The sequence below is a fragment of the Balearica regulorum genome, chromosome 1, assembly GCF_011004875.1.
Source record: "Balearica regulorum gibbericeps isolate bBalReg1 chromosome 1, bBalReg1.pri, whole genome shotgun sequence".
In the NCBI taxonomy this organism is placed as follows: domain Eukaryota; kingdom Metazoa; phylum Chordata; class Aves; order Gruiformes; family Gruidae; genus Balearica; species Balearica regulorum.
This window is the reverse complement of record NC_046184.1, coordinates 195,247,653-195,272,836: the sequence shown is the minus strand read 5'-3', so window position 1 is coordinate 195,272,836 and position 25,184 is coordinate 195,247,653. Positions and strand designations below refer to the sequence as shown.

The 25,184-nt window shown below is 47.3% G+C and overlaps 1 long non-coding RNA gene across 1 annotated transcript in view; it reads left to right on the top strand.

Moving 5' to 3' along the window:
* The window catches only part of LOC142599914 (uncharacterized), a 41,414-nt gene extending 20,348 nt beyond the window's left edge, over positions 1–21,066 (top strand). Inside the window, exons 2-4 of the long non-coding RNA XR_012833380.1 lie at positions 14,112–14,275; positions 14,829–14,987; positions 19,770–21,066. This is a non-coding gene — a long non-coding RNA (uncharacterized LOC142599914). The remainder of the gene's footprint in view (positions 1–14,111; positions 14,276–14,828; positions 14,988–19,769) is intronic.
* Positions 21,067–25,184: the final 4,118 nt, after the last annotated feature.

Here is a 25,184-nt window from a genome sequence, read left to right as displayed (position 1 = left end):
CAGCTCTAACAATGCCTGTGAGGTTTGGGTGCTCCCATGTCAGACACTGGCTCCAGAACAATTCATTTCAAGGCTGGGGATGATTAGACCAAGTGGAAAACAAAACTCAAGTAGTTTAGGCAAGGATCAGGCTGACAAACAACTCATAACAACACTGTTCTGTATTTGGTGAGCAAAGGGCTGAAAATATGTTTTCCTTCAACCTGATGACTTTGAAAAAGCAAAATCCTAGAATGCTGGTGCTGGCCACTTGAATAAATATTTCATGAGAGACAGGATTTTTTTTTCTTCCCGGTATGAGGTTGATTCTATTGAAGAAACTTTCACAGCCCTGCGCACCCCAGCACAGCACAGAGAATTCACCAGCAGGTTTTAGGATTAAATGTTACAGGAATTATTTTTATTTTTTGCTGTGAGAGACATCACTGGGTGTCAGAGAGGCCGTAGCTTGACACTGATTTGATGCCAGGGAAAGCAATTACAGCAGATACGCAAGCCAAGAGCACCAAGAAGCAGCAGGAGACATTGCAGGGTCCAGCTAATCCCCTAGGCAACATCAACCATGTTATTATTTGACGCCAACAGTTAAAGAAATGTCAGCATTAACCTGCATCTGCAGCAGCTTTTCCAAACAAGCTAAAAGCAGTCCATATTGATGGTAAGGCAAAACCAAACAACCTTTGTATGCATCTGGTGCAGCAGTAGCTGCCTTATTTCAATGGCTCAGGTTATAAAGGACATAAGGGCCATTAGACACACATCTGCCTCTTGGGAGAAGAGGGCATAAATCACTGGAATAGAGAAATTTCATACAGAGACAGGACAGTCTGTTCCAAGACTGCGATAGGGACAGGTACTCCTGAGAAGAGGTACAAATCTCTCCTGGCTCAGTACAAGCCCTGCCCTGTTGGCAGGAAATTATATGTACCAAAGTGGTCCCTGCAGCCAGGGTCAGTGTCCAGGGCACCAGCATGGTTTGAGATGGTGTCCGCACGGGAAGACATCTGTTGAGTTAAAGCCTTTAAATACTGCTGCCAAGCTGTAATTTAAGCAAAGAACTAGGCACATGACAGAGGCTTAATGAGAATCCCAGCTCAAGCTGAGAAGCTAAAGCCATGGCTGGTCCACGGACCCCGCACAGCTTTAGTTCCTGCAGAAGAGCTGCCTTACATCGCACAGTGGTATTTAGAGCTGTAATGTGATGCGTTCTGTTGTCACAGGACTGAAAATGGTGATAGCCACACAAACAGCCTCTCCTAGTCCATGGCTTTATTGTCTAGGTTCTCTGTGATGATCTGAGAAAAATGCCATGACTGTTTGAAGAACCCGGACTCACCTGAACATGAGCAGATGTGGATTCACAAGAGAAAGCACTCGCTTCCACATCCGATACTCCCCTGGCAAGAGCAGGCTGAGGCCACTGCAGAGCAGGTGGATCTGGCAGCACCACAGACCTGAACTCTTATCTGGGTGTGACCAACTTACTGGAAAAAAAAGGTATCCCAAAACGGCTGGCACTTTGTAATCTTTGAATTGCTCTGCTTTGACTGAAGTGCAGAAATGGAAGTGAAGGTGTGCATAGAAGGAGTTACATTACAAGACAATCATTAGATCTACTTAGAGCTCACCTGTTTTCTGCCAGCACAAATGTGACATTGTGACATGGAAGAGGAGCTCTTCTACTGAGAAAGGACACGGTGAGACTGGACTGATGGCATATACCTCAGGAATGCTACCCTTCAGAGGGAAAATACATTTGCAGATGAAAAAAGCAATTCTGGCATTTGACTGGGTGTTTAACTGCTTTTGAGATTTCATCACAGGCTTCTGTGTAGCTCTCACAGCTGACCACAAGCAGTTCTCCCTGTCAGGATGTCCCAACTTGCTCTCACTGGCAGTGCAGTGAATCCAGATGTGTGTCATGAGGCAGTAACTTGTGGTCCTGGAGGCCCGGGGTAAGACTGTTGCCACAGCAAGTGCCCTGTCAAGAAGCCCATTGCCTGAAGCCAGAGGCCAACATCTGTTTGCAGAATTGGCTGCTTGCTGATTAGGACTGCATTACCAGCCACAGATCAGAAGTTGGCTGAAATCTGCTCAGCAAAGCAAGCTGATGAAACATGATCAAAGGAGCTCTGCCCTTCAGGACATTGAATGAATTTCATCAAGGAATGCAGACAAAAGATCGTTCATCCTGCTGGAGAGCTGACCAAGAGGTACTTTTTGCTCATCCAAGAGCCATGCAGGCTGAAACATTCCCTGCACAGGGCTGCACGGGGGATGCCGAGGCACTGCAGAGTGCTTGGTCTGTAACCACACACTGCCTTAGGGCCAGACTTCTTCTCTGAGCTGTATCTAGATTTACTTGCCAGGTGTCTGGGAACAACAGAGGACCCCAAACCATTCAGACAATCAGCCCTCTCCAAACGTCCTTGTCAATGAACAGGAGCCGACTTGTTTCACCTGAACAGGTAGTGATGTCTTTTCATGTCTGACTGGTATCACACTGTTCTAAGCCAGCCACACTTTATGATTTTTTTTTTCCTAATACTGGTTTTAATCACATAAAGTCCATCTTTGCAAGACACAGCATGCCAGAAGAGAGCTGACTTTTCACAAAGGCTGCAGCGTTAACCATGTCACTGTGAGATTTCCCGATTTGCACAGCACATTGAGATAGAGGTGAAGACTATGAGGGTCTGTCTAGTGGGAACTGATAACACATACAAAGTATTATTACTTATCATGTCCTACTGTGACAGGAAAGGCTGTCATCTTTTATCAATACATTTATTCTAGTTTATCACAAATTTGTGAGAGAGAGAGATATATATATTCATCAGGAATCAGAAAGTAACCAGGATAGGAAAAGTATGATGCAGACCTCCTGAATACCAAATGGGCCAGTTTAGTCTTTGGTGCTGACATGTACATTCAGGGACAAGTCAAAGAAAATGTCAGCTTCCCATGTGTCTTATTTTCTACTTGGAACCATATACTATTCTCCTCTTCACGTCTTGCCTTGCCTTGCCTCGCCTCGCTTTGTGTCGTCTGGCCTTGTCCCCTGCCTGCCACCCTGTCGTGGTTTAGGCCCAGCCGGCAGCAAGGTACCACTTGGCCGCTCGCTCACCCCTCCCCCAGCACGATGGGGAGGAGAAGTGTAACAAAAAGCTTGGGTCGAGATAAGAACAGGGAGAGATCACTCACTAATTATCATCACGAGCGAAACAGACTGAACTTAGAGAGGAGATTCATCTAATTTATTACTAAACAAAACAGAGTAGAGCAATGAGAAAATAACATCAAGTCTTAAAACACCTCCCCCCACCCCTCCCATCTTCCTGGGCTCAACTTCACTCCCGGCTTCAACCTCCTCCCCCCTCAGCGGCACAGGGGGGGTGGGGAATGGGGGTTATGGTCAGTTCAGTGCACGTTCTTTCTGCCGCTTCTTTGTCCTCAGGGGGAGGACTCCTCTCATCATTCCCCTGCTGCAACATGGAGTCTCCCACGGGCTACAGTCCTTCACGAACTGCTCCAGCATGGTCTCTTCCATGGGGTGCAGACCTTCAGGAGCAAACTGTTCCAGCATGGGTCCCCCACGGGGTCACAAGTCCTGCCACCAAACCTGCCCTAGCTCCCCTCTCCACAGGTCTACCGGTCTGGCCAGGGACTTGCTCCAGCCTGGGCTTCCCACAGGCCACAGCCTCCTTCAGGTGCCTCCACCTGCTCCGGCGTGGGGTCCTCCACGGGCTGCAGGTGGAATCTCTACACCCCCTCATCCTTCCTCCATGGGCTGCAGGGGGACAGCCTGCTTCACCATGGTCTTCACCACAGGCTGCAGGGGGATCTCTGCTCTGGCGCCTGGAGCACCTCCTGCCCCTCCTTCTGCACTGACCTTGGTGTCTGCAAAGTTTCTTACATCTTCGCACTTCTCGCTCCGGCTGCAAAAGCTTCCCCCAACTGTTTTTTTTTTTTCCTTCTTAAATATGTTATCACAGAGGCGCTGATTGGCTTGGCCTTGGCCAGTGGCGGGTCCGTCTTGGAGCCGGCTGGCATTGGCTCTATCAGATACAGAGGAAGCTTCTAGCAGCTCCTTACAGAAGCCACCCGTGTAGCGCCCCCCGCTACCAAAACCTTGACACGCAAACCCAACACACACCCTCTCTGGGTTGTAAGAAATAGGACAAGACCATATTCTGACCGATCTTCCGTCCTCCCCAAAACCATAAGGAGAGAACACAGTGGTTTGCAGTAACTCCCCTTTCCCAATGCGTTTATCACAGATTTGCACACCTGCCTTTGTGACCATTTAGAGCAGGGAAAACCCTTGGGTAATCCCCTACCTCATAATGGCAGTAAGTGGGAAAATATCCAACACAGATATATCCACTTCCACCCCTGTCTCTACCATGAGAAGCAGAGGCACCAGTTGCCCCAGAGCCTTCCCATGCAATGGTGGTTCTTGAAAAGTAGATTTTCTCCTTCCTTGGGTATCCACTTGCTGCAGTTTGCTTGGCAAGCACATTTCCCCTTATGGGAATCTCTCTCCTGACAGACATGGTGTGAACAGCTTTTATGGTTATGCCTTTCTTTCTCATCCAATGACCACCAAAATACCAGCTCCTGTGCCCAGGCAGTTGCTTTCTGTGGTTCCCTGCAGAATGGAGGAGGTTTATACAAGCATCTGTCTGTCCCACATCCAAAACAGGGCCAGGGCAAGACTCACAAACAGAAAAGAAAATTGGAGTCTGTTGTATTTCTCCTTCATCTGGCCAGTGACTCATTTGGCATGGGTGTCTCAGAGCTCAAAATTTAAACTTAGATATGATCCAATTTGCAACCCATAGAAGGAGGCATTTTCCTCTCTCTGTTCTGGGACTCTCCCAACAGACCACAAAGGGTTCAGCAAATAGAATAATATGTTTTCTATGCTATGTATAATGAAATCATATTCACCACAGTTCCTACTGGGAGTTTTAGAACTCCAGGTTTATTTCTTAAACAGCCACCAAAGGTTTTATTGCCAGAACAAATAATTAAAGAGAGAATGGAGAACCTTGTCTAATGGATCTAAGTATCTCAAAGGAGACAAAATTATAGGTTTTACTCAGATCATTTTCTAGGGATTGTATCATAGAGACTTATGTGACCAATTATAGGGCAAATTTATATGAAGCAAAGGTTTTTAAAAGTTACACCTGCTTACCCATATCAGAAATTCCTTGAACTGCTCAAAAACAGAATAATCACCCATTAAAATAATTATCACTTAGAAATGCAGCATTAAAGAAAGGTAATAGAATGTGAGCTGTCAGCCTGTGTGATATATGTGTGATTGAGGACCGTGGATGGATCCATTTTCCAGTTACAATGAAGCCTGTGCTATAAGTCATCCTTCTTAGACAGCCACTAATTTTAAAAGAACATCCAAAAATAGCTCTATTATTCGTTATCTTTTTCTAAGAAGATTCTCTCCAGTAATTCACTAGTCTCCAGGGTGGTGATTCTACACAGGCTTCAGACTACTTGTACTTTGGAGAGTCCTGCTTGATATTTTTGGTATACTAAAACTTGGATTCTAATTTTGAGAGCAACTTGACAATATTAGGAAAGTAAATTAAGCACAACGAGATGGGGAATGGCTCTCTAATAAGAGCAAATATAACTGCAGTCAGGAAGTCTTTCCCCTTAAGGAATTACAATCGTAACAAGAATGCAAAATAAATCAGCTCATGCAAAAGTAGAGCGATCAGCTCATTCCCCAGCATACAAATAAGTCCAGTCCCATGAACTAGAGCTGTCACCCAGCTACACTCTCGCTGTTTTAAGCACCTCTGCACAAGGAAGGAGAACCACTCACGAGAGCCAAGGACTGTCCTGGACCTCACACAAGGCAATGCTGATTTCAGTAGGGAATTAACTCTGGATGGTGCTACTCCTACTGATAAAGCAGTTACTTTCAGGGAACGTTTTTGCACAGTGAAAAGCCCAAAGTCCCATTTCAGGAACTAATACATTAAATAAGGTTCACATCTTCATTTCTTCAGTGATTCACATAAGCAGGCTTTTCAGAACTCAGAACTGATCATTTGGCCTCTGTTTAATATTTCAAACCCAGAGAAGAGCCCATTTTTCTTTTCTCATTTTTTTCTCCTTAACACTTATGTAAAGATAATATTTAGCAATATTTGCATATCAGATCCCGCTTGGCCTATCTGCTCTCCTCCCATCAAAGCACGTTTCCGTTAGTGACTTCAGCACAGGACCCTGTGTTCAATTACAGCTTCAGCCTCTCTGTTGTATTAATCAAGACATGACAGAGATAAGCGGCTCAATGCATCTCCCCATCATTCACTTCCTTTCTCATCAGCCACTGCCACCACAGAAATAGCTGCAAAATTGTTCAGAGTTGTCCAGGGAACTTGGATACTCTCCTCTCTTTAAGTTTACTGGAAAATACTTGTCTGATCGGGCAGTTTCACATAGATCGTTTAATGCATTTCATCCGCAGCAGTGCCAAGGGTCTCTTCGGACAAAGCCTTTTGTATGCTAAGCTGCCATTGAAACTAGTCAGCTGCACAAGATTTTGAGACGAGGCACTTCATGAACTCTCTACAGAAATAGAAGTGAATATCCAAGAAAAGAAGAAAAAGCTCATTTTGGACAATTCCAAAAGAAATATTCAAGTATCTTGACTCGGTTGGAAAGTAATTAAGATAATCTGGAAATCGGATTCAAAGTCCAGCAGGAAAGGAAGGCTCCCACTGCTAAAAGAAACAGCCTTGCAGGAGACACTAATGTATAACACATATTCTGGTGTAACAGTGAACAACTGGATTATTATCAGGATGTTAAATTCCATGTTAATAAATAAACTATATTTTCACTCATTTACAGCTCTGCTTGCTTTCTTTGCTTCATCCCTTGCTTGTTGTTGTCCCCTCATACACATTCCAGGCAGCTCTGCTGTAAATCCCTTTCATCACACTGTCACACTTACCAACATTTCAAGGATGTTTCATTTGAAACGTTAAGAAAAACAGCTTCTCACAGCCTTTCAGGAAGAAGCATCCATGACTGGCAGCATTTGAACTCATGTTGTTCCATCTCCAGCTGGACCCAAACCCTGAGAAGCAACATCTGGAAACAGGATCTTAGGAAAACTTCTGAAGGCCCCTGCACATTTTTAGTTCACCTGTGACACCACCTCAAGGCAGCAATTCACCCACATCTGGGTGCTATAATTTAGCACAAGCTACCTCAGATTATTTATTGCCTGGACCCTCCTCAGTTTTACCCTTTCACATGGAATTTCATTCATCCTTGGCGTCCCTTGTTGCCTCCTCAGCACACAGCTCTCCCCAGTTCCTCCTCTTCTGTTGTTGCTCACATCACAAACTCACTTAGGAGATTGCATTTAAAAGTTATCGCTTCTGTAAATTATCAGTGTCGGATCTTCACCTGGTGTCATTCATAGCAGTCCTTAACAATTAATATCTCAAAAGGCATTTAAGGCATGGGAGGAATTGAATCTCTGTTCTCAAGCTCATAGTGTAAGTTCTTTGAGATAGGGACTATACTGGCAATAGGTAAGAATATATATAAATAGATAAAAAGATGATAGAGTCTATATGCAGTCTAAACAGTTAGGAAGAAAGAGAAAACTTCTGTCCGTTGAAGTACGAGACATTTGGCTAAGAGAATAATCAAAGGTGGCCTCTGGTTATGGAGTGTATGATTTGAGACTTTAAAAGGTTTGGAGAGGATGGTAGAAACAAGATGGTAGACTGGATCCTACCTCTTTCTGGTCAGATAAACAGAGAAAGCCAATGCAACTGTGCAGCGGTTGGGCTGGTGTGAGCGGAGGATTTGAAGGACAACTGTGCCCCTGTGCACTGACTCATCGGTGGGACTTCTGCTGCTGAACTTCAGCTCCCACAATGGGTGGTTCTCTGTGAATTAATAGGTTTATCATGTGCTGGTTTTTCTCTTCAAGGCATACCACTTGCAAAACAGAAACATGATATGGCACAGAGTAAAAGCCCTTATTCCATTTTGATCTGCTAGAGCAGCAGTATTTGGCAACTGCAAAGGAGAAAAAAATCAAGAAAATATACTGTAGACTAAATAGATACCTGTGTCACTACTCATTATTTCTCGACTTAAAAAAACCCAAACTACAAAACCCAAGTATGGGATCTAGATTTTCCTGATTTCTCAGAAGATTCCCTGATGGTGAATTTTGCTTTTCCGTCTTATTTCTCTTCTTGTGAATCCTGTCCTTGTGATAGACCAGTGCCAGCTCTCATTGATATCAGAAGGGACTGAATCAAGGACTCTCATTGTTTCCTTGCTCTTCATCACTGTTCTCTCTCTTGCTTTGTTTCTTTTTTGGTTTGAAAAAGAAAAATCACACAATCAATGATATGCCAACATGAGTTTCACTTTACTGCCCCCCCTCTGGAAATGCAATAAAATTGTGAAATCGCAGTCTTCAACAATATTTGACTGATGGCCTTTGAAGGTGGGACAAAAAAGTCAATAAAGTTTCATTTCTTCAGAATGTCTTCTCTGCTGTTTTTTCATATTTGCCCTGCGGGATATTTGGCAATTTTTCACACAGAGCACATAACCAAGTTGACTTATCACACACAGTTCTTTAAAACAACACTGGAGGAATTCAAGGATTTTACTTAACACAATATTGTGAAGAAATACATCAGAGTTCTGTTTGCATTAGCTATAATTCCCTAACATCCCAAAGGGTCTGTTCAGCTGGAGCTGACAATTAAGCTGAAGTTGTTTAGGTAGTTATTAAGGTTTTAATCATGGAATTTTATTTGGAGTTCTATTTGGGGAAAAATCTTTATGTAAGAACCTCTGTCCAGATCAATGGTGTCTTGGGTTAGACAAATGTCTCAAAAAGAGACTAAGATGTTATGCAGGGCATTTTCTATGGCACAGACAATTGGCAGTGGTGGCTGCTCTGGAGTTTGTGTTTGAGAGAGTAGTCAACAATTCAAACCACAATTATCCAGCATTCCCAGACCCTGCCTGCTTATGTGGTCAATAAAGAGAAGCCATCAAAACACCCTGGGGAGGTACCTATAGATTATGGTTTGAATAGAGGCTCTGCTCCTCAGCCAGGCTATAAGGACTGACTGGGAAGTCAGAGGTCTAAACCACTCTTGGATATCAATGTCATAGGAGGCATTTGAGCAGGACACTTAAGGGCTCAACCATCCTTTATGTTAAGGCTTAAATCTAAACCCACTGTTCGTGGGGCAAGTTTTTTCATAAATAACATGCCAGGTTGCTTTTATTGCAGGTTGTTTCATTTTTACTGCCTATGTAGAGCAGGATTCCGGTGCCACAACCCTCTCCACAGAAGAAAACCCACTCTGTGGGACTCCAAAGCAGTTCTGCATTGGCAGGAGATTGCGAGCCCCAAGCATCCTACTTCTGGCGCAGCTCAGTCCACATGAATCGCGCTTCCCACTCGGTGGTGTGGGACGCAACGTTTCTGCAGCCAGTGAAGCAGCCATTCACACGCCCCAGCAATCTCCGAGGGACACTGCAGAGCCCATAAGCTCTCCCTGGGTTTTTCATTTGGAAGGAAGCTCTGTTCTCGGGGACAACTCTCCATGGTGTTGGCTCTGACTGTGCAGCAACGTCAGTGAGCCAAATCCTCAACTCCTGCTTAACCTCTGTCCTGGGTTTATTTAGGAGATTGCCTGCTGTTTACCTTAATAAATAATGAGCAAGAGACAAGCTACAAGGTAGAGCAGAAACAGTCTGTCCTATCTTTGAACAACACCTGAAATCATAGTGTCTTCACCTTCATTGAGGGCTTTTTCCTCGTCACTGGGTGATGGGACTCAGTGGTGTAACCTGCATGTGGGACCAGTGGGGGTGCTCCTGAAGGTCATGATACTCTTTGCTCTTGAGCATGCTGCAGCAGTGCCCAGAAATGTTTGCCAGGACTATGTAAAAACCATGCACATGATGCAAGCATGTTTCCAAGGACTGCAACGTGGAGCCCCAGCTCGGGCTTTTGTGCAACCTCTTTCTCATGCTAAAGGGAAGCTTCATGCTGGAATATTTTGCTGCAAAAGGCCCAAAATATGCCAAGGGATAAAATACAAATGTACAGGTGTTCTGAAGTGCACATGGGACCTGCATGTGCTGGGGATCTGTGGGCCATGAAGGATATGTCTCCCTGTGGCTGCACGCCTGGGTGCAGCCAGGGTGAGCCCACACAAATGCAAGCCTGGGATGGAAACCTCCTGGCCTGGGCAAGCAGCTTTGTTACTTGTAAAAGCAGAAAGCTGATTTTCCTGGTGTTGGGTATGATTTTTCTATGGAAACCAATTCTCTGTGTGATGCTGAAGTGTGGAAACCAGATATAGAAAAAAAATATACACTAGAGATGGGGAAAAGGTTTTCCCATGGATTTTTTATCCAGTGCTAAATAATTTTACATTCAACCCCTTTCTGGCCAAGTTTTCAAGAGGATGAGCTGGCACAGTCATGCTGGGGAGGGAGAAAAGCAATTTTCCCACAAGTGCTTCAACATCCGTCTGTCCATCCCTCAACAAATAATCTAACTACAAAGTGGAGATAAGCTGCAATAGGAGTAATCCTATTCATTTGGTAGATATAGCTGTCTAGGTAGAGAAGAAGAATTCACTCCTGCCTAGGCAGAGGATCCACGTGGGCACACTCGTGCCAGGGACAAGCCCAGGAGGAACCAGGCTTGGTTCATGCTGCAGTTCTAGCAGGACATGGATTTTCCCCTTTTGCAGACAATTTGCCCAAACCTTAGTTCAGTTTGCCTGCAAGTTTGGAGGAAGTGTCCCCTCCCAGTGGTACGAGGACACTCCCAGCCTTCATGACCGCATTTGGCCAAACTGCCAGCCCCTTTCTGCTTTGTTCGTGGACTGCCTTTGATGGCAAAACAAAAAGAAACATGGGATCCTTCTCTCATGCTGGGTGACCTCCCAGTCCCTCCTCACTCTTCTGAGCTGGAGCTTTTCCCAGGGGCTGGTGGCTGCAGCAGGGCAGGGGAGGGGACAGACGTGGCTGGGCAGCACTGTGCCACCTTCGTGCATTTGCATCAGGGAGTCCTGGGAAGCAGAGGGAAACCAGGGAGTATGCAAGCAAGAAACTAAAGCTAATGACAGTAACTAGCGCTGTGTGGGAGCTGGAATTTCCATTTTTGTGGGGAATTCCCTGGTTTTGCAATGGGCTTTTATTCTCTGCTGGATGAAAACCAACAAGTTTTGGAATTTCCTATGAAACTAAACTTGAGAAAGACAAGCAGATCCTTTGATGCCTGCAAAGCAGTTGTTGTCATTTCAACAACTGACAGGGCTTTTTTTTACATTAAATGAATTTCAGAACAACAAAAGAATAAGCCAAGTATTTCACCATGGAAGGGTTGAAGCTAAGTAATTTTATTACTTTAGTACAATGCTTCCTTCCTTGCTTCAAGGATTTTATGCAATCTTTTTCTTTAGATTTTCCCTTTAAAAAATTCCCTTAAAATGATACTTTCTCCTGGAAAAACAATTATACGTTCTCCTGTATTACTACTGCTAACAAAGCTAAGAAATTTTATTGCTTTTGCAGCCACGGGTCCACCTCCAGCACTTTCTGAATGCTTGAAAAACAGACCTATGGAAATAAAAAGGATACTTTTTCCTTTCTCCCAGGTTTTCTTGAGTGCCACCTGTCCTGGGAGGTCCTGGAGGTATGGCCTGGTGGCACCTGGGATGAACACTGGTACCTGCCTGAGCATCCCTCCCATCCCAGGGCCCCCGCCAAGGGGAAAGAGGGTGACACAGGTGATGTGGTGAAGGATTACAGCAGCCAGCCAGGCTGGAATTGACTGAAGATTTGATGCCTGTGGGAGCAGAAACAACATTCAGCCTCTGAGCAGCAGCTGTTGATGGGCTGACAGCTAATTCCTGGAGAAGAGCAAGCCCTGATGGATCTATCAGTCAGGCCAGCTCTGCATATGTATTTACAGCTACAGGTTTTCATCAGCAAGAAGAAAATACAAATTCTTTATTTATCCATGTCCTCATTTTTTCAGTGATCACAATCGTTCTGCAGCGAGGAGGCCCTGTGAACCCAGGCGCTCGTGCCACGGGGTGCACCTCACTAGTGGTAGGAAGGAAGGAGGTTTGCAGTTTTGGGGTGTCTCCCTGAAGGCGATTGGTAGCGCGAGATGCGCAACCTGCACCACTGCTTGCAAAGTGCTGCTTTGCTCTATTGAATTTTAAGCAACCACGTTCTCACTTGACGCACTGATTCCCACCCTAGGTTTCCCTGTTAGCTGTGCCCAAAGGCATGGTCCCCTCTGGTTTTGGTGGGCACGAGAGCCACTGCAGTGCAAGTCATCCTGCCAGAGGAAGAGTGCTCCTTCAACTATGTAAATAGAAGCTCTTGCCTTCTTTCTTGGCCATATTTGTTATTTTGACTAAGTCAATCCCATTTGAATTCCTGAAAGTCAAATATCCTCATCTGCATAAGGAACGTGTTTTATCTTTATGATGAGAAGAGTGATGGGATCGTTTCTTTGTATAGCTTTCTGGTTCGTGTCTGTACTAACTGCTTCTCTTCATTTAATTATTCATTTAATATCCGCCGCCCCTTTGCTGCTACCTGAAGTACACTTCAAAGCTTCAAAACACAAGCTAGGCGCATATAAATTTCAATGTAAATCAACAAAGCAAAGAGGAATTTCGGAAAGCCATCAAAGAGCTGCATGGAAAAGCTTCCTGAACCAGCCCCACTCCCAGCAGGCAGCTGTGATGCCCTGTGGTCTCTCCTTGGTAGAGAAAAAACTAAGGAAGGATGGTGCTCTTTCAGCACCAACCGCTGCTCCAAGGATTACAGTGGGATATAGGTGCCTAGATGATCTAAAGACTGTTATTCCACAGGTTTCAATAAAATATCCAGGCCTGTCTGTGAATCGTGTTCCCCAAACACACACGGGACCATGAGTGCACACTGGTGGCTTGGCCCTGAGTAGAACTGGAGGAGAGCTCTGGATCCCCAGGGTGGGACGGCTCCTTCCAGCTCCCTCCCAGCCCTCCCGGGGGCACTGCCCGACCCCCAACAGCTCTGACCCCTGGGCAAGAGATGCTCTTCGGATGAGTCAAGTTAAGGTTTAAAGCCTTCTGTGAATTAGTTGAAGTAAGAAAATTACAATGGATTTCTATTTTTTTTCCCGTAGTCCATCAGCTCAGTAAAGAGGTTTCTTTCTACCCTCTTGGTTTTGGAATAGCTTCCCTTGTCTTCAAACTGCTTAGCTCAGTTTTGTTCTTCGCTCTGCCTGCCCCATGCTTGGCATTCTCCTGTTTCTGGTGCCTCACACTGCCATGTGCGTTGCCATGTAGGGTATCTTTTAGGGGCTGTTCCTGATATGCATCCAAGTCATCACAGCTGTCTTTTTCAACTCTTCAGTAGCAGGGCAGTATCTCATGTTAGCTGTTTCTCTCATTATGTCATCTTTCATTTTCTGCAGCTCTGGCCCTGGCCGCCTTCTCTTCAGCTGGCTCATTTCCACGGTCCTTATCCCTGGGTCGTTGTCATTTCTCATGCTCCAGCACCCTGACCCATTCAGCAGAGCTGTCTTGTACGTGCTCATTCCTGGCTTCGACAAAATGTTGGGAGCACACTCCAGTCCACACAGAGTTTCTAGCCTCATGCTGGTGCCAGTTTCACCACCCTTATCGCTGCCATTAGTTCTGCACCAGGCTTTTCAGCTTGTCCTTGTTTTTCACCTCCCAATTCAATCTTTGCCTCTTCCCGTTGTTTTCCATTTGACATGATGTTTACCTGCATGCTGAGCCTCCGTACAAACTTTCTGCTCTTTTGGTCCCACCTCATCAGTTATTCTCTGCCGACCTTTCTTCATCAGTGATACCAGGTCAACAAGAGAGCTGAGCTGGGAAAATGGCAATGAATAATTTAGCTGACGAGCGTAGCTCCTTTGTGTGTCATGCCATAGCTGTGAGCAGCTTGTGTTTCCCTGGACTGCCTCCAAGTCCTAGCCCCATTTAAAAAGTCTATTAATCACCAACAGTTTCATTATTCACTTACAGGCTCATCAGCCCGGGGGAAGCCAAGACCTGTGGATGTCCTGCCTGGGTCTCACCAAGCCCTGGCCCCACCAGCCTGCAACTTGCACCCGGGTCCGGCACTGTCGGACGAGCGATTTTCCCCGTATTGGTGCCTCGCTGCTGATACCCTCCGCTGGAAGGAGCAGGTGAGAGAGTCCCCTGGGGGCTGAAAATCTGGTTCCCACACACTTGTGGAGGTTGCTCAGCCATTCCCCATCACTGAGCACAAACACCAGTGAGGCTGGGCTGGGCAAGCGCGCGTGGCGGCTGGCTCCCATGGGGGTTTTGGGGGGACGAGGGGGCGAGGGGCTGTTTGTGGAGCATGGCTGGGAGCCTTCACCCGGTTCCCATCGCAAGACAATCTCCTGATATAGACTTCTCCATAAGGAGTTGCATGGACTACCAGGTAATTTTAAAATCTAATTTCAGCATCAGTTAAGCCAGAAGAAAAGGTTGTCAGGAAGCTGAATAGCATGGGGAGACCTCTGACTCTCAGAAATGTCAAGGATTAATCAGGGAAACCTGTGTGCAGGACACCTCTTTCTGAGTAATCCTTTTAATGAAAAATGGGGATATAAACTGAGCCTAGCCCATCCACCGCTTGTAACCCTGCTCACAATTAAAAGACAGACAGGCAGAGCAAATGCAAGCGAGAGACCATTGCGTGCATTGCTAATGGGTTGTCTTCGTTCTCTGCAGGGACGGGATTATTTCCCTTTTAGCTTCCAGCACTGCCTTTGCACAGTGGACTGCAACGATGATTAATAGGAGGAAGAAACCCATTGACTCAAACCAAAGCCCATTACAGTAAATGGACGCTATCCATTGATTTTGCTGCATCCTTCCTCCCGCAGCCTGGTGAGAGCTGACGTCCCTACAGCTGGTCTGCAGTGCTGCTGCCACTTGGAAACTACTTGGGTTGGGAAGGTGGGAAGGTGGGAAGAGCACTGTGTCTCTGGGAGACCATGGCAAGCTCAGATCAACACACCTCTGTGTCCCCATCTCCACCAACATTAGTCCTTCTGCAGCAGGTTTTGGCTCTGGCATATCATGACATTGCTTCCTATGAAACTAAGGGTGTGTGCAGTTGCCCCAAATTACTTTCAAAAATCATCATAGTGATGAAAACCAGTAATAGGCCATGCAGGGCCTGGGATGGGGGTGCAGCTCAGCTGGGTACATAAACCCCCTGGACATGGTAGGGTTCACCCCAGGGGTCTGCTTCACAGCTCACTGACTCTGAAAGGCTCAGGAAGGGAAAAAGGCTCTTGAAAGAGCAAGTCCTGGCAAAGGAAGGCTGCTCCTCTCAAGGGAGGATGGCTGGTCACATCATGCAATCGGATGCATGCAGAGCTGGCCTCATCTGTTGGAGTTAAAAGGTCTTTCAGGGTTGAAAAACATTTTTTGGGATACCCTCATCTGGTTCATGGGAGGTGACCAACCTACAACCCGGTATTCTTTTTCTCCTTGAAAAGCTTCCCCTTTATATTGTCACATTGGAGCCTGGAGGTCCCATTCGTGTCCAGTGGCACAAAAGCCACCACTCCAGACAAATGGAAGATGTATGCAGCTCCTTTCTTGCAACATCATTGCAAGACCCAGGCAGACAACAAACTGTAGGAATGGGTTTGCCTGGATATTCACAAGTGGGAACAGGTGTGACTCTAAAAATGGAGGTAAAAAGACCAATGGGCAACAGACACAAATGCTAAGCAACAGCAGAAGAAACCCTTGAAATACGCTGAATACCACCCCGGGGCTGTTTTCTCTCCAGATGAAAATAGCTTGCAAGACTCTAAATATTGGCTAGATGTCTGGATACAGCAAAATGGCATTTATAAGTCAGAGAAGGTTACTTTTCACCTGGGATCTGCTAAAAATGTTATTAGAACAGTTTAGAGAAAGTTAGGGGTATTACGCCATGGGCACTTGGAGCCCCGTCTGCAGCACAGTTTTATCCCCATAAAGCCAGTGATGTGGCAAAGCAAGCCCCAGTAATATCTAGATGTGCTTCCCCCTGCAGCCTCACCATGGGGCTTATGATGTTTGGAATACATAGTGTGCTTGAATTTGTGAGATTTGGAATTATTTCGGGGTAAAATCTGACAAAGATTTTTTTAAAAAACAAGCCTACATGTTTAAAGGGCCAGAAAGGCAGAAAAGAGGATAAATGAGCCAGGAGTTACTATTAGTTATTCAAAATATTATTTTTGAAATGGGAAAACCCTTCCTCACTGCACTCCACCGTCCTCCTGCCGCCTGAAGCCCATGAGCCCCGGGGTGCCCTGACTTCAGAGAGCACATCCATGGGGGCAGAAAGGACCACTTGCCTCCCTGTTCTGTGCTAAGTGGTGCCCTGGCCTCTATCTGCCACGCTTGGCACTCACTGGCAATATAAATCAGGGTTTCCTGAGCTGCGGTTGTAGCCTGCACAATAGGAGTTAAATTAATGAGCATGTGGCCTCCTAAAGACAGGCAGATCCTGGAGGCAGGGGCAGGCAGGGAGGGAGGTGAAGCACCTAGTTCCTCGGACCTCACACGAAATGCAAATGCATTGCCCTGATTTGACCACGGGGAGCTAACAGGAAAATAACCGTGCCCGTTGGGCCAGCCCCGGGCAGCTTCTCCCCCACCTCCGCCTCTCCCAGCTACCCAGCCTGAGCTCTGCTTTGCGGTAGCCAGTTTTCCTGGGGATGGCAGAAGGAGCAAAGCCTGATTTCCTACCAAGCTGGGGCCAAAATCTTCACCCCTCAGTTGCTCATCTCCTTATCACGTTGTAACTCACGTCCTGTTTCCCACCCCTGTCCCCAGCTGGCAACCAGTAACTCCGGTGGGAGAAGGGCCATCTCCACGCACTGCTGTCATGCCCCCCCAGCTCCCCATGTTGGCCATCGGTGGATCAAACCAGCAACAAATAACCCAGCTCACACTCCTGCCTTCCCACGTTGGGTCTCCATCCCTCTCACTCACCCAGCCGTCAGTCCTGTAGGGTCTTCTCACCACTGGGACCACCTGACAGATCTAGATAGAGATGATCAATGGCATCAAGAAGCTGTTGAGAGCAGGCAGACCCAGCTTGCTTCCTGGCTGGTGAGACAGATGGACAGACAGCTAGCATAAGCTTACGCATCTCGTTTCCTCAGAAATTGAGGCTAAAATTAAGTTTCCGTGCTATGACAGCAGCAGTTTCTATGATGATGAGAAAAGAGAGCTCTGGGCTCGCTGCACAGCCTGGACAACTGAGAGCAAAAGGTCAAATGATACATATATCCGGCAATAAAATCCTCCCGATAACGCAAACTTTCTTGTTTCTACACTGACAAAGAAATCCATCCCCAAGCACAGAAGCAGAGACACAGGAAATAAGGCTGGAAAAGCCTTTCAGTATAAATCCAGTCTCATGCTCCTCATGTGGCAGCCCCTGCCCCATGTCTCCCATGCAGCCCCAGCGTGGGGAGGTCTGTCTGCCGCCCACTGGCTACACATCTGCCCATGCTCCACAACTGTGGTGTTTCGGGGAGCCTCCCAGAGACATCCTCATGGCCAGCTGGACCTTCACTCATGCAATGCTAGGTCCCAGCCCACGTACTGCCCACCCTTGCTCAGCTTCCTTGGAAAAACAGTCAGTTAAGCCTTATTTAGCTCATTCTCCCTTGCAGAAAAAGCTGTGCACCACCTGAGCCCAGGACAAAGCCTGTTCTGCCCCTTTTATTCATCTTACTGAGGAGGGCAGGACACAAGTGGCCCGGAGCAGTAAGGCTGGGGTGCAGGACTTGGCCCCACTGCCCAGCCACATCCCTTTCAAAAGGATGGCACCGCTGCTTGCCAGGCTCATGCCAGCCCACAGCGTATCCATGAGATGTTTCCGACCGCAGGGGAAGAGCACAGCGATCGTTCTCCTGCTGCGTTCGTTTCTGCTGCGTCCAGCAGTGGTCACAGCAAAATGACACTGACACCGTGCAGGTGGTCCCCAGACCAGAGCCCCCATGAGCTGTCTGCAGCTGTAGCTTGCTTTTCTTCCTTCTCACCCCACTTCCCCGACCAGAGGGGACACCCAAGGGTGCTTCCTAAACAGCACCCCTACACCGCCACACAGTGAACACGAGTGGGGGTTTGGACGGAGCAGCCCGTCCCCTCTGCCCAAGGATGGCTCATCCCGACCCAACCCTCCCAGTTGTCCTTGGAGGAAGGCACAGGAGGCTTTGCCCAGGTGGTGACAGCCTTTGGGATCTATGGCAGGAAAAGAAATCGAAAAGCAAATTAAAAAATACTGTTAAGAGACAAGAGCTGAGACCAACATCTCCTGTGTCCAGCCACGGGGTCAATGGGCCAGCGCGGGCAGGGGATGCTGGAGCCTGCGCCAGCAGCAGCAGGCAGGGAAGGGGTCAGAAGCCCCTCTGAACATCGCTTCAGGCAACTTATCTCCAGCAAAGCCTGTCCAGGAGCTCAAACGCTTTCTTCTCTTCAGAGCTCAGCTGCGGCTCTGCACCGCTGCACACATATAAGTCTCAATAAAATGTACTTTAAAAATAGATGAGCAAAACCCAGGGGCTTCTCCTCAGGCAGGGAAGTGGCCACTGCTGAGCGCTCCTCCGCTTTACTGTGGCTGACACACTCAGTGCTACCGGTGGCGTTTGCAACTGCCCATTTTTGTTTCTCATCACATTTTGCTGGTACCGAGGAGACGCCAACGCTTTGCGCAGAGAAGCAGGGAAGGTTTACCTGCAGTCATCGCTTCCAGCCGTGACCGTCTCAGCAGGCAGAGCGTGAGCATCCAAGATGCCCTCCGATTTGGAGCTGTCTCTGCAAGCATTAAATAGCCAATAAAAGAAAATTTTGCATATGAGTAAGATACACCACTGGGATGGATTTCCTCCCCATCGTCTCCTTCTTCTTCATGGTTTATAGGAGATAAAGCACGTGCTGCACCCTGACACCCATGTGCTGTTTTTGGGATGCTCTCTGTGGCAGCAACATAATGCTAACGGGCTTTCTGTGTTTGTGAAATCATAAAACAATGCATGGCCTCTGCCAGGACCCCCGGTCGGTTCCTGGTGAAAACCAGGAACACCATAAAATGGAAGTGGCTCAGATGAATGGCAGGGACAAGAGGGGAAATTTCCTGGTGTTCAAGTAGAAGACGCAGCCGAGGGATTTTGCTTTTCAGCCAGAATTTCACCCGGCTGCAGCCATCCTCCTGGCTCCCCCTTTGACATGAATCTCAGTCGACATCTCCTGTAATTGGATAATTATGTCAATTATGAGGGTGAGGGAAAATTTTCGAGCTCGGAGGTGCCAGCACAGCCTCCTGGAGCCAACCTCTCACCACACAGCCAACGCCTATGGCTTGGGAAGCCTTCTGCGTCAAGGATGAAATCCACCCCTAGGAGAGATGTGCCAGGACAAACCCATGTGCACACGCATGGTCCGCGGTCAGGGAAGGGCCAGGGCTGACCTATGGCCTACTCACCCCTGGCTCCCCGATCTGGAGGTGCCTCTGGGTCTGTCCATGCCCACTGATGCTCAGGGCTGTGGTGATGGGAAGCTGCTGCCTCTGTTCCTGAAACACCATGATATGTGGCTTTGCTGCACAAACTGCTGTGAAACCAATGCATTTATTTTTCTCCCTCTCCTTACCAGCAGGCAAGTGAACCATCTGACCCCGTGAAAGCCATGGCGTGTGCCGTGTGCCCGAGAGAGACCCGGACCCCACATCCCTGCTGCAGAGCCTGGGAGCAGCAATGCAGCAAGCGCAGCCCTGCAAGGGGCCGGGGCTGTGCGGAGAGAGGCGAGGGGCCAGCAGCATCCCCTGGCACGGGGCATGCACCCAGAGGGAAATGTGTGGAGCTCGGGAGGGTTTGCCCCAGGGGCTCCAGGAACATTATATCAAGGTACAACCTAAAGTCATCTGACAGCTCAAAAACCAGCTAAGCAGTAGCCAAAACTTGCTGGAGGGAGTAAAAGTGTCTTCAGTTACCTCTGCTCCCTGCTGCAGGATGGTGTTGCTCTAAGTGGGGGTGCAGCACGGCTGTGGGGCTTGTCACCCCAGAGCAAGGAGCAGGAGGGGGATCCAGCACTGCCCCTGCCTGAACCCTCCAAAATAAACACTGAATTTCCACTGTGCAGGCTTGTAGTGAAATCTAAGAACCACTCTGGGGCATTTGTAGAGAAGGTCTTATTTATTCATCAGGAATTGCCTTCTTGTTATGTCACTGATGGCAAATGGCCTCGCAGGGGATGGAGTGGCAGAACAAATCACAGCTTCCAGGGACAGAGCTTTGCTGTGACAGAAGAGGGAAATGCCTTTGAACCAGCAAACTGAGCTGGGGCATGGGAATTTGAAGCTTTCTTGCAATGTGCCCAGCTCAATAGGCAAACCAACGAGCTCAGCAGTCTGCAGGAAGAGTGGGGAAGTAACTGCAGATAAGTGATCTCAGAGGGACGGGAAGGAATATATTGATTTAGGGGCTTGGAGACCACTTTCATGCAGAGGATGCACAGGAAAGCCAGGGCTGTTTAGCTGAAGCTGTACAATTTTTTTTGAAGCTGGGAGATATCTGCCAGAGGAAAAAGATAGCCCGGATAGGAAACAAACCACCTCATACTTTTGTCTCATTACCCACACATTTTTTTGGCAGAATCATCTGAATTGGAGACACTGCTTAGTGCAACGGAGAAAATAAATTATCCTTTTCAGACTGGTCTTTCTTACATTTATCTTAATATGGATCGCCTGCCTTGCTCCAAGCTAGAAGGCAAAAGCTTTTAAGTATGCAGAGGTCCTTACCACCCACGATGCAAAGCCACCATAATTCAAGGCAGGGCTGGAGAGGAGCTTTCTCCTCCTCATCCCCAGCACACAAATCACAGTTTTCCTCCTCTGTACCCAGCAGAGCCCCATCGGAGGATGCTGCAGCCATTCCTGCTCCTCCCATCCTCCCCAAAGAGTGGAAATGGCTTTTTCCTAGTGCAGTACCATCCAGTTTTTATACTCTCCCTGGTTTTAAGTAAGAAGGTTTCTGGATGAATTAGGAATAAAAAGCTTTGGACCTAGCAATCAGCAGCATCATTTGATCTCACTGCTCACATCAGGGCAATTTAATGGGAATATCTCTGGGTTTTGCCATTGTTGGGAAACTGTTTGGAAATAGATACATTCCAAGTATCCAAGCTGGGGCTGCTGCACGTATGAGAGGGTAGGTGACAGACCACGCTATGGTTTGTAGCTCTGTAGCATTTCATTGATCTTAGGACCATAGGGATACTTCAGGCTGGGAGGGACCTCAGTAAGTCTCTTGTCCAACCTGCTGCTCAGAGCCAGGTCAGCTGTGAGATCTGGCCAGGTTACTCAGGGTCCAGATGGGTCTTGAAAATTTCTGAGGACAAAGAATCAGGACATCCTACCCGGACAACCTACTCTGAGGCCTGGCCACCCTCAGGGTGGATGTTTGGGTACGTGGCAAAAGGGCATTTCCAGCCTGGCTGCCCCCAGTGAGGCAGTCCCCTGGTCTCTGTGATCGTGGGGGGACAGGGCTTTACATTTGTCCCTACTGAATTTCATGAGGTTCCTGCTGTCCCATTCCTTCAGGCTGCCTAGATCTCTCTGAGTGGCAGCATATTGACCAGTCACCTCAGTTCAGTATCACCTGCAGACTTGACAAGTGCACTCTGTTGCCTCCTCCACGTCATTGATAAAGATGTTGAACAGGACAGGTCCCACGATACCCCACTTGTTGCTGGGCTCTGAGTAGAGCCAGACCCATTAACCTCTACCCCGTGAGCCTGATCATCCAACCAGGTTTTTACTTTTACCCATCTGGTTGCCCACCCACCCAGACCATAACATCCTAACTTGGATACAAGAATATGTAGGAGAGGTCACTCCATGATTTTCCCTGGGGACCAAAGAAAGGGGTCCAGGTCATACTTTTGGCTGTTTGTTTGGGGTTTTTTTCCCACCAAGATGGGTGCAACACTTGCTTTTCTCCCAGTGTTGGGAACCTCACACACTCTCCATGACCTTTCAAAGGTCAGCACAGTTGTCATCTCCAAACTGTATTTGCAGACTCGTGTGACTCAAGTGAGCATGGCGGCAAATCTTCCAAACTTCTTACCTTGTGCTCTTCAGTCCAAACAACAGCAGTGAGTAAGATGATGATGGTATATGTGCAAAGCTGGTCTCTGCTAAAGGGAATATTTTTCAAAGGAAATATTAATGAACTTTCCAAGAAGGAGGACCATGTGCATGACTTTGCATCTGGTGAAGGAAATCAGGGTGTAGATTCGAATGGCTAGCACTAAGAACTCTCCTCTCCTCTCCTCTTCACAAATTTTGTTTTCTCTTCAGTAATTATTTAGAAGTGTGCTAACAGTCTTCCTGAGATTGGTAGCTTGCGTTTGAAGACAGTAGACATGACAAAGCTTTAGCAGGAATAAAACATAACAGCAACAACGGTGAAGTGGTACCATAATCAACTAGGCAGATGAAGGTGTCCTCACATTCCTCTGTGGCTGGCATTTGTACCATGGGCAGAGTGAACGAACAAGCCACCATCAGAAGGACCACTCTCCCCTTCTAGCTCATTGCAGGAGGTCCTCAAAGGAAAACTATGGGAGAGGAAGACTGACCCAGCCTGGATGCTGACTCACTCAGGCATCCAGAAGGATCCCCATCCCAGAGGCACTTGACTCTGGTCTCAAAAGGGACTGAGATCTCGTGAATTCAGAGGAGGGACAAAGTCTTTCAGTGGGAAACGTCCATCATAGCTCTCACCATGTTTGCTATGGGCCAAATGCAAACAAAAATATGACTGGAGTCAACAGAAAGCTTTCCATGAACTACTGTGGGAACCTGATGGGGCCAGATTTCTCAGTACCTTTTTCTTTTTGCTGCTCTTGTCTATTGGCAATCCTTGAAGACCAGCCAAGTCTTCTTCCTGTGCTCCTCATTTATCAGCATACTCCTAAAAATCAATAGCCTTGTGCTGGCTACTTCTGTCAGTGCATTATCATTTCCTGCAACAAGGATAGCTTGACAAAATGAAGTTTCAGCTAATAAAGTTTGTAAAACAGTTGTGTTGATGCCTGGTCTCCAGCATTCTCTAGGCCATCTCATCCATTTTTTTTCTGGAGGAGACTTGCTCCATCCCTCATCCATTAATAGGAATCACTTCAATTTGAATGACACAAATGTCCTCTAGGTTCAATGGGCTGGGAGCCCTTTGCATCACTGTCAGCACAAAGGGGCCGAAAGGCTCCGTCCATGTGCAAATTGCACAGCTGCTAACGCTGAAACCTCCCTCATGGCACACGTGGTCCTTCACATAAATGAGAATCAGCCTTTCTGATTTCCAAAATATTTGCAGCAGAGCACATGCCTGCTCAGAGGCGGCATGCAATTGCCAAATGGTTCCCAACTAACGCAGCCCAGTCATAACTTGTAGCCTTTGAAAGGAAAGAAAGGAAATTTTACAGCAATTTCCAGTTTGCTGATAAATCCCAGGGTAGTCAGGGCTGAGGAAGACTGAGCAAAATCCATCAGGCAGCTGTAGCTCTCAAATAGTTCATCAGGTCAGTTCGGTTTGACAGATTTAACAGACCGGTTTCTACAACAGCATCATATAACACATGAGCTTCACGTATTTATATATAAGGTGTATCCTCAGCTTTTAAGACAGATGCAAAAAAAGCACTGAGGAACCAATACAGGAGTGAAGCTAAATAGGGCAAAATCAGTGCAGCATCCTTTCCCATCTGCCCTTTTCCTAACAGGGATATTTTGTCATCTTAAACTTGTATTCACATGCTGGTAGGAAAATTTCTGTTCCCCCTTCTCATCGCATGTGAATATTGTCCTGCCATTTGGCATAACCCAAGGTATCCTGGGGTGCACTAAGAAGACCGTGGCCAGCAGGTCAAGGGAGGTTATCCTCCTCCTCTACTCTGCCCTGGTGAGGCCACATCTGGAGTTCTGTGTCCAGTTCTGGACTCCTCAGTTCAAGAAAGACAGGGAACTACTGGAGAGAGTCCAGCGGAGGGCTATGAGGATGATGAGGGGACTGGAGCATCTCTCGTGTGAGCAAAGGCTGAGAGAGCTGGGTCTGTTTAGCCTGGAGAAGAGAAGACTGAGAGGGGATCTCATCAACACTTATAAATATCTAAAGGGCAGGTGTCAATAGGAAGGGGCCAGACTCTTTTCAGTGGTGCCCAGTGACAGGACAAGGGGCAACAGGCACAAACTGGAACACAGAGGGGAGTTCCATCTCAACATGAGGAAAAACGTCTTCACTCTGAGGGTGACCGAGCACTGGGACAGGCTGCCCAGAGAGGTTGTGGAGTCTCCTTCTCTGGAGATATTCAAACCTCACCTGGACGTGATCCTCTGCAACCTGCTCTGGGTGATCCTGCTCTAGCAGGGGGGTTGGACTAGATCCCTTCCAACCCCTACCACTCCATGAATCTGTGAAATGCAAAAGGCCCCAAAGAGACAATGCACTGGAAGACGAAACTACAAGTAAGACTGTGAGATGGCTGCTAATGAGAGCAGACAACAGCCCTCCAGTTTGGTCACTGGCGTTCCAAGATGTTCATTTACACCAGCCCAAACTCAGTCATCACACGATGTACCTGCACATCAGCCCACCTTCCCATCTATAATCTAAAGCATTTTATATACCAGCTTGGAGTACAGCAGTCTCATTTCCTCCTTCCCCGCATGACTTGCAGGATGTGGTTCTCTGCTATTTTCTCTGAACCCTTCCTATGATTGCTTAGTAATGACTGCATTAGAGCTAGCAGCTATTACTCCACACGCAACTGCATCCTAAAAGATGCATACCTCATATGAGGAAGGAAGATTGATTCCTACTGCTGCAGCCTGACTAACCAAATTCAGCATTTCCTACATAAAAAAAGAGTATATAAATACACAGACCACTGGTACAGGATCCGTGCAGAGATATGAAATGGGGAAATTATCATAGGGTCTTCCTAAAGAAGTTGAGAGACCTGCTCATTCCTAGTTTCCTGATAGCACCTGAAAACCTGGCAGCCTCA